This window comes from Siphateles boraxobius, unplaced genomic scaffold, assembly GCF_051911475.1.
Source record: "Siphateles boraxobius isolate OS27281-9 unplaced genomic scaffold, OSU_SipBor_1 51, whole genome shotgun sequence".
NCBI classification, from domain to species: domain Eukaryota; kingdom Metazoa; phylum Chordata; class Actinopteri; order Cypriniformes; family Leuciscidae; genus Siphateles; species Siphateles boraxobius.
In genome coordinates this window covers 1,506,303-1,515,746 of record NW_027509153.1, presented here as the reverse complement: position 1 = coordinate 1,515,746, position 9,444 = coordinate 1,506,303, and positions in this window count along the sequence as shown.

The following is a 9,444-nucleotide window of genomic DNA, read 5'->3' as shown; positions in this document are numbered from 1 at the left end:
TGCGTATGCTACGCCGTACCTACTACGCGAACCCGATGCAGAAGTATAAATTGGCCTTAACGTAGACTCGTGAGTTTCTAACGTACACCAATGACTGTTCAGAAAATGGCGGGGGAGGGTTTTCCGGCAGGACAAAGGGAAGAGGGGAGAAGCATACATCCGCAGAAAACGGCTCTTAAAACATGATCACCCACCAGAAAATGACAAAAATCATTCTTATTGTCTGATAAAATAATTAGTTACAAATTGCAAATATGTGTTCTTTTTTAAGGGATATACACGTTCAATGAGGCACTTTTATCCAACAGCGGAGCATCACTGCACCCTCATTGAACCACCTCAAGTTAAATTAACGTTAATGTTAAATGCATATAAAGAAATATGGACTATGAAATTGCGAGGCATTATGTACAAGCTAATCATGGTTCCAATGAGTCCTTAAAATTTTTGGGTATTGAAAAAATTCTACCCTCCCAGCGAGGAGGTGACATAGTGAAGTCCCTACTACAATGGGACGCTTTCTGGATTTTCACTCTTAACACAGTAGAACCAAATGGCCTTAATGAGGAACTGGGCCTTTCATGCTTTCTATAATTCATGTTTTTTATAATTCACATTCTTAGTTAATTATAGACATGTTGTTAGCGGGTCTGCATGTACACTTTTTTTGTGTATATGTTTGTGTGTGTGTATATATAGGCTATCTATCTATCTACATACAGGGGGGGTTGGGGTTCGTGTACTTGCGCGCGCCTAGGACTGAAGCACCTTTTAGACAGGACGCGGAACGCTGCGCTGCGCTTTGAAACCTATTAATTTCAAGGACTTCCAAAGATACATAACAGCTACAAGTATATGCACTATGCAAGCACTATATACATGATTCACCCTATTATACTTTATCGACACAAATTGATAAGTCAAACAGCAAACTGCAATCCCCAAATACTCTTTTAATCGACGATTGCTTATGGCTTATAAGTAACTTAAATAAAACTAGCTACATTACTAGTTCTCTTTAAAGAACTACATTCGATTCTATTCGATACATTCAGGTGCCAAAGGCTTACTCTCAGTACGGTTGACTCTTCTCAGTCTCTCAGGTGCCAAAGGCTTACTCTCAGTACGGTTGACTCTTCTCAGTCTCTCAGGTGCCAAAGGCTTACTCTCAGTACGGTTGACTCTTCTCAGTTTCTCAGGTGCCAAAGGCTTACTCTCAGTACGGTTGACTCTTCTCAGTCTCTCAGGTGCCAAAGGCTTATTCTCCGTACGGTGAACTCTTCTCAGTCTCTCAGGTGCCAAAGGCTTACTCTCAGTACGGTTGACTCTTCTGAGTCTCTCAGGTGCCAAAGGCTTACTCTCAGTACGGTTGACTCTTCTCAGTCTCTCAGGTGCCAAAGGCTTACTCTCAGTACGGTTGACTCTTCTCAGTCTCTCAGGTGCCAAAGGCTTACTCTCAGTACGGTTGGTTCTTCTCAGTACAACAGGTGTAGGAAGCTTACGGCTGTGAAGGAGCGTCGACTGGACAGCAAGTAGGTACTCCACGTACGTTTGGTCTTCCCAATACGTCGATGCAGTAGGCTTAGGGCTGTGAAGGAGCGTCGACTGGCAGCAGGTAAATCCTCTCAATACAGTTGGTTCTTCTTAGTTCAACAGGTGCAGAAAGCTTACGGCTGTGAAGGAGCATCGACTGGACAGCAAGTAGGTACTCCACGTACGTTTGGTCTTCCCAATACGTCGGTGCAGAAGGCTTGGGGCTGTGAAGGGCGTCGACTGGGCAGCAGGTAACTGGGTTTATTCCCACTCTCAAGAACAGTGAGGATGAGACGAGAATGCACCGGCCTCAGATGGAACACACTCCGAACAGCAGGTAACTGGATTTTCTCCGTCCCCCAGAACAGCATCAATAATGAAGCAGAGTACAACAGGATTTAGATACACAACACTCAGAACAACGGGTACCTGAGGTTTCCTCCGTTCTCCACAACAGCAACGATGAGACAAATGCAGCGGGCTTCAGATGGGACGCACTCAGAACAGCAGGTAACTGGATTTTCCCCGTCCTCCAGAACAGCATCAATGATGAATCAGAATACAACAGGCTTTGGATATTCAACACTCAGAAAAGCAGGTAACTGGATTTTCCCCGTTCTCCAGAACAGCATCAATGATGAATCAGAATACAACAGGCTTTGGATATTCAACACTCAGAACAGCAGGTAACTGGATTTTCCCCGTTCTCCAGAACAGCATCAATGATGAATCAGAATACAGCAGGCTTAAAGTCCGTTTTCACTTAATCTCTTCCTCAGAAAACTCCCGACTGTAACACAAGGCAAGACCGATGGACATGTAACAGAATTCTGTACAGTAAGCATTCAATAACTCCACTTCAACCACACACAGTGGGACACAGCATTAACTCACGTCACTCTCATCCACTCCGTGAAATTTAAGGTCACGGCCAACCTCCTCGCTCTGGACAGCGGGGGTAATTAGACGGAAGAATTCAGCGACTGCGATCACAAATCCTAACAGCTGTCTTCTCATTCAGACATCTGGACTCCGTTTTTTATGTCATTTCTCCTCATATATAATCTTTTCGTGTATAACCCACATATAATACAGCCAGTAGAAGGTTGCTACTTATCTTCACCCCAGTAAGTGGACTCGATAATACTTCATAGATGACTTCGCCCTCTGCCTCTCTGTTCTCCGTCACCCAGTTCTTCGTAGCGGATTCCCTTCCCACGGATCGATCTCGCCAGCCGATTTGTCCCACAGAAATCTCTCACTCACTCTCAGCAAGAAGAAAAGTTTGAACGCTGCAGCAATCCCACCCAACCCACTCAGTCTCTCAAAGTTTTGCTTTTGTCTGTTCCTAAAAGCGACATGTCCCAATCGTCACACAGTCACTTAATGCGCCGCACCTTCTGTCACTTTGCCATCAGCGGCTGCTGTTCCTATGGTAGCGACGCATCTGAGGCCGGCTTGGTGTTCAGTTGAAACCGCTCCGGGCGGAAACATCCCCCCGTGGGCTGTGTAGTTCCGTCTCTAGTTCGTCACCTTGTGACAACTTCACCAAGGATACGGCTCACTGCAGGACTCAAACGGTAAGTAAGAAGGTAAGAGTTCTTCTCAATACAGAATCCTTTCGTCAGTGCACAGTAGTGGGACAATGATTCAAAGGCTTACTTCACCAGCGATGCTGCATACTTCCAGACTCAGACGGTAAGTAGGAAGGTAAGGATTCTTCTCAGTATAGGATACTTTCGTCAGTGCACAGTAGTGAGACAGTGATTGAAAAGCTTACTTCACCAGCGATGCTGCATACTTCTAGACTCAGGCGGTAAGTAGGAAGGTAAGAATTCTTCTCAGTATAGGATACATTTGTCAGTGCACAGTAGTGAGACAGTGATTTAAAAGCTTACTTCACCAGCAATACTGCATACTTCTAGACTCAGACGGTAAGTAGGAAGGTAAGAATTCTTCTCAGTACAAGATACTTTCGTCAGTGCACAGTAGTGGGAGACGGTGGTTTAAAAGCTTACTTCACCAGCAATGCTGCATACTTCTAGACTCAGACAGTAAGTAGGAAGATAAGGATTTTTCTCAGTATAGAATACTTTCTTCAGTGCACAGTAGTGAAACAATGATTTTAAAAGCTTACTTCACCAGCGATGCTGCATACTTCTAGACTCAGGCGGTAAGTAGGAAGGTAAGGATTCTTCTCAGTATAGGATACTGTCGTCAGTGCACAGTAGTGAGACAGTGATTTAAAAGCTTACTTCACCAGCAATGCTGCATACTTCTAGACTCAGACGGTAAGTAGGAAGATAAGAATTCTTCTCAGTACATGAAACTTTCGTCAGTGCACAGTAGTGGGAGACGGTGGTTTAAAAGCTTACTTCACCAGCAATGCTGCATACTTCTAGACTCAGACAGTAAGTAGGAAGGTAAGGATTCTTCTCAGTATAAGATACTTTCAGCAGTGCACAGTAGTGAAACAGTGACTTAAAAGCTTTCTTCACCAGCGATGCTGCATACTTCTAGACTCAGACCGTAAGTAGGAAGATAAGGATTTTTCAAAGTATAGAACACTTTCGTCGGTGCACAGTAGTGAGACAGTGGTTTAAAAGCTTACTTCACCAGCGATGCTGCATACTTCCAGACTCAGACGTTAAGTAGGAAGGTAAGGATTCTTCTCAGTATAGAATACTTTCGTCAGTACACAGTAGTGAAACAATGATTTAAAAAAATTACTTCACGAGCGATACTGCATACTTCCAGACTCAGATGGTAAGTAGGAAGGTAAAGGATTCTTCTCAACATAGAATACTGTTCGTCAGTGCAAAGTAGTGAGACAGTGATTTAAAAGCTTACTTCACCAGCGATACTGCATACTTCCAAACTCAGCTGTATCACTCTGGGCTTCTGATGGAGAGCAGATATAATAACATTTCACAATCGTGTAAGCAGGGGTTGGGGCCGCTTCTCAGTAAAAGCACACCACACTCGTGTTCACTTCAAATCCACAGCCATGAATCAATGTATATAAATAAGGCAAAAACACTGCAATTCACTCACACGATAGGGCTGATCAGAGGCCTAAATCCATTCGTTACACTCCCGTGGGGGATATTTAATCCTCAGTTCCTCCTCAACACACTCTGAAACACATAGCTTCCCCAACAGTCAGATTTACATTCACTGCATCCTCTTCAAGCTTTTCGAATGTTCATAAGATGAAATCAATTCACTTATCTTTCTCTCTTCCCCACATCCAGACAACTTCCCCGAGTAAAGCTTGAGCCCCAAACTGCTCCAAAAACAAAACAGACCACATCCACGTCCCGTTCCCCGAAACCTCTCTGGATAGCCCTTTTATCTTTGGCTTGTGAAGCCGGACACCTGTGTGAACGCCGCTCCTCTCTCTCTTGCACCTGCAGTGCATTAGCGCTAATCAGGCCGGGCAATGTTTCTGCCACACCTGGAACTGGAGTGGGATGTGTCGCAAATAAATCGTTCCCTCGAGAAACTCGTGACTCACCAAGAGAGTTCCGCTCACTACGCGTTTTTGTCACCCGTGACACCCCCCCCGCCAATCGGTTCTAGTCCCGAGAACCGGTGTTCTTCAATTCCATTCGCCATACCTCTCAGGAGGCTGTCCTCGGGTGTCCCGCTGAGACCGTCGGGGTGGCGAGGGCGGAGCCACTCTTGCTTCAACTTCAGGGTCCCTCGGGACCACAGACCACCCTACCATGAGTACCTCTGGGGCGGGTGGCGCACTTGGGGCCTCGGCCGCTAGCTGCGAATAGTTCGGACATGGACTGAGCAAGTTTCGATGGAGCACCCGTATCGGTCCTGGTTTCCCCTCGGGTCGTACCGAGTAAACTGGAGCATCAGGCCCTTGTCGTCGTTCCACCACATATGGCGTCGACTCCCAGCGATCGCGGAGCTTCCCCTTCCCTGAGCGCCGGTTGTCCCTTACCAGCACTCGCTCCCCTGGTAACAAAGGGGCCTCTCGGGCAGTCCGGTCGTATAGCCGCATGTTCTTGGCGGCTGCTGCACTCAGATGATCTGAGACTCGTCGGTAGGCATCGAGCAGTTGGTGGTGGTGCCGATTCACCCAGTCAGTGGTACTATACCCTCTTTCTGCAGCCTCGGTCCCCAGGAGCAAGTCCACAGGTAAGCGGAGATGGCGCCCAAACATAAGGTAGGAAGGAGCATACCCGGTGATACTGTGCACACTATTGTTATAGGCTTGCAACAGAGAGGGGAGACTCTCGGCCCATTGGCCCTGTTGTTCACTCTCTAGGGTCCCCAATAACCCCAACAGGGTTTGGTTCAACCTTTCGCACCCCCGTTACCCTGAGGATGGTATGAGGTCGTATGGGTCTTCCGGCACCCATAAAGGTGGCTCAGCTCTTGGATCACTCGGGACTCAAAATTTGAACCTTGGTCTGAGTGTAGGGTCTCTGGGGAGCCAAAAGGTTGTATCACTGCCCTCCAAAGGGCGCTGGCTGTGGTAACTGTCGTCTGATCTACAGTGGGGATGGCCTAGGCGTTTTTAGTTAATAGGTCAGTCATCACCAGGATATTTTGAAATCGATCCGTCGGCCGACCTAAAGTCAGGAAATCGATTCCTATGATGTGCAGAGGTGCTTTGGGCCACAGGGGGACCAATGGGGCTCGGACTTCCTTCCTGCGTTTGAACAACGTACACAGTGGACAACTCTGAACGAACTCCTCAACTTTCTTTTCCATCCTAGGCCAGTAGAAATACCTCCTCAGCAGAGACAGCGTCTTCTCTTGGCCCTGATGGCCAGTATGGGTGTGGAATGCAGTCAATAGCTCCGAGACTTGGCCCTCCGGTACCACCACCTGGTGTACTGTCTCCTGTGTTCGGGGATCTTGCATCGAACGGCAGATTACCCCTTCTCTAAGTCGCAGCCTCTTCCACTGCCTTAGGAGATGTTGTACTCCCACCGTCTGAGCCCGCTTTCCTCTGCTCTCGGCATGTATCCCTGTCTAAGGTACAACGTAACCTGACACAGGTCTGCATCTCCCAGCTGCAGCCTTCTCCACCGCCCGGGGTCCCACCCCCAACTAGACGGAACAGCCCTCAGGGTCCCGGGAGCTTCCACCATTGCCATCAGCAACTCGTCTTTGGGGCCAGGGGTACAAAGGGGTGTTTGGTTGTCCCTCCGGATGACTGGGAGTCTGGACAGGGCGTCCGCATTTACGTGTTCTCTGTCGGGTCGGTATTTAAGCTGTTAATCATAATTTGCTAGTTGTGCCACCCAACGCTGTTCTACTGCCCCCAACTTGGCGGTCTGCAAGTGTACTAATGGATTATTGTCCGTAATCACCGTCACCTTGGCTCCCAACAGGTAATCTTTGAACTTTTCCGTCATGGCCCACTTCATTGCCAGTAGTTCGATTTTGAAGGAACTGTAATTTGCCGCGTTCCGCTCTGCGGGATGTAAACTTTGACTTGCGTATGCAATCACTCTCTCCACTCCTTGGTGCTCTTGGGCCAACACGGCTCCCAAACCTGCATTGCTGGCGTCAGTGTACAGAAGGAACGGCTGGGTGAAGTCTGCGTAGGCCAAGATAGGGGCCCTCAGAAGTTCCTGCTTGAGTTCCGTCCTTTTATAAAGCGTCGACAAAATCCCACGAACCCCAGGAACGACCGCACCTGTCTCACTGCCCGGGGTGGCTCCCACCCTTGGACAGCCGCCACCTTCTCCGGGTCGGGGGATATCCCTGCAGCACTGACACGATGTCCCAAGAACTGTACCTCCTTCCGCAATAACTGGCATTTGTCTGGCCTAAGCTTTAGCCCATATTTCTCCATGGCCCTGAACACTTCCTGTGTTCCTCCTCCTCCCTAGGTGGTCCTCCTCCCACCTAGATGGTGCAGGTGAGTGCGGAAGTCAGGGGAGAAGACGATCACATCGTCCAGGTATACCGGCGTTGAGTCGACCAGTTGTCCCCCTAGACAGTGCTGCATCAAGCGCTGAAAGGTCGCAGGAGCATTGCACAGGCCGAACCGCATCCGGTCCCATTCAAATAACCCAAACGGGGTGGTGAAGGGTGTCTTCTCTCTATCTCGGTCGTCTACCTGCACCTGCCAGTATCCACTCGCCAGGTCCAATGTGGAGTACCACGCCGCTTGTGTGAGACAGGTGAGTGAGTCTTCAATCCGTGGCAACGGGAATGTATCTTTCTTCGTTACACTGTTGAGTTTGCGGTAGTCAACGCAGAACCTCCAAGCTCCCGTTTTCTTCTGAACCAGAACAATTGGCGCCGCCCACGGACTACTGCTCTCTCGAACAATTCCTCCCTCCAGCATCCCTTTCAACAGGGCGCGGACCTCGGCATAGAGGGTGGGTGGCACCGGACAATACCGCTCTTGGCTAGGCATCGCCTCACCGGTAGGTATTTGATGCCTCACTACCCCTGTGCATCCATAGTCTTCTTCGTGGGTCGAGAACACATGTTGCCATTTTCTCAAGAGCTCCTGGAGCTGTAACACCTGTTCCTCCTCCAGATTTTCACCCTTCAGGGACTCTCCCATCAAATGGGTCGGCACCCCTCCTCCCACAGAGCCTGGTTCTGCCTCAACTGGGCGGACGGCGACTTCCACCACCGCAGAGCTCACCTGCCTGAAGCAGACGTACTGATGCTTGTGAACCTGGGCAGAGCGTACCGAGGAAACTCGAACCAGACGTTGGTGTCGACGAAGGAGCACGGAGTAGGGATTGGCATTCCGCACCTTTACTGAGACTCGCCCACGGTGGATGGCCGTCAGCCCGTGAGCCACTTCAATGGGTTGACAGTCCTCATGGGGCTTTACCAGGACACAGGTACCCCTCCCACAGGGTCCTGCAGGTACTCGGACCCAAAGCACGGTCTCGCTCTGGGCTGGGACAGACAAAGCGTACCGACAGGCTACTCGACCGATGCCTTCTCTCTCCTTCACTTGACTAGCCACGTGCACTCTTCGGCAATCGGCCAGAATCCGGTCCCTGTCCTGCTTCGCCGATGACAGAGAAGTCCGAGCTGGCCGGCCCAGAAACAATTCCTCCGAGCAATCCAGTATAACGTTCATCCCTAGGAGTGCTCGATGAATGCCCAAGCAATGATCTCGGACGATAACGACCCCTTTCTGTTGGACGGGAACCCCTTGGACCAGAAAGTCTACCACGATGTACCCAGTGTAAGGGATGTCCAGACCATTTGCCCCCGTAAAGTCAGACTAGAAGCGTCCACTGCTTGGAGCCGATGATCTGCAACCAACTCCTGGGCCAGGCTCTCCGAAAATAACGTAACTTGAGAACCTGTATCGACCAGACAATCTATCGTGACTCCGTTAGCTTGAACCTCCACGGTGGGACAGCGCCCAACCCTGTCGTCTCGTAAAACAGGAACAGAAGGAGGGTCACACAAAGGGGTCCCGGCCACTTGACCCACAGTAGCCGGTGGGACTAAAAACCCCCTTGAGAACCCCGACGGAGCCCACACTGACGACTGATGTGTCCCGGGTCTCCACAATTAATACAGATGGGCCTTCCCTGGTCATCCCACTGGAACCGGGGGCCCACAGGACGTAGGGGGCGGCGCACAGGAGCTCGCCCCTTCTCCGAATACGACCTCTCGTAAACGCAAAGTGTCCATTTCACCATTAAATTAAGTGGCAAATGGGCGTCCATTTGGAGCAGAGATCCCTCCGAGTGCTTAAGCGTCCAATGGCAACTTAAATTAATAGGGATATTTCCATGAACTACCTAATTTCCCTTACTTTTGAGACAGGTGAAGGCCATCTTACCAAGGAGCTGTAGGCAGACTGCCATGCAGAATGACCTCTGTTCTGTTGTTTGTGGAATTTACAGACTGTCACACTGCCTGCAGAGCAGATTATGGGAAGGAGCCATCTTC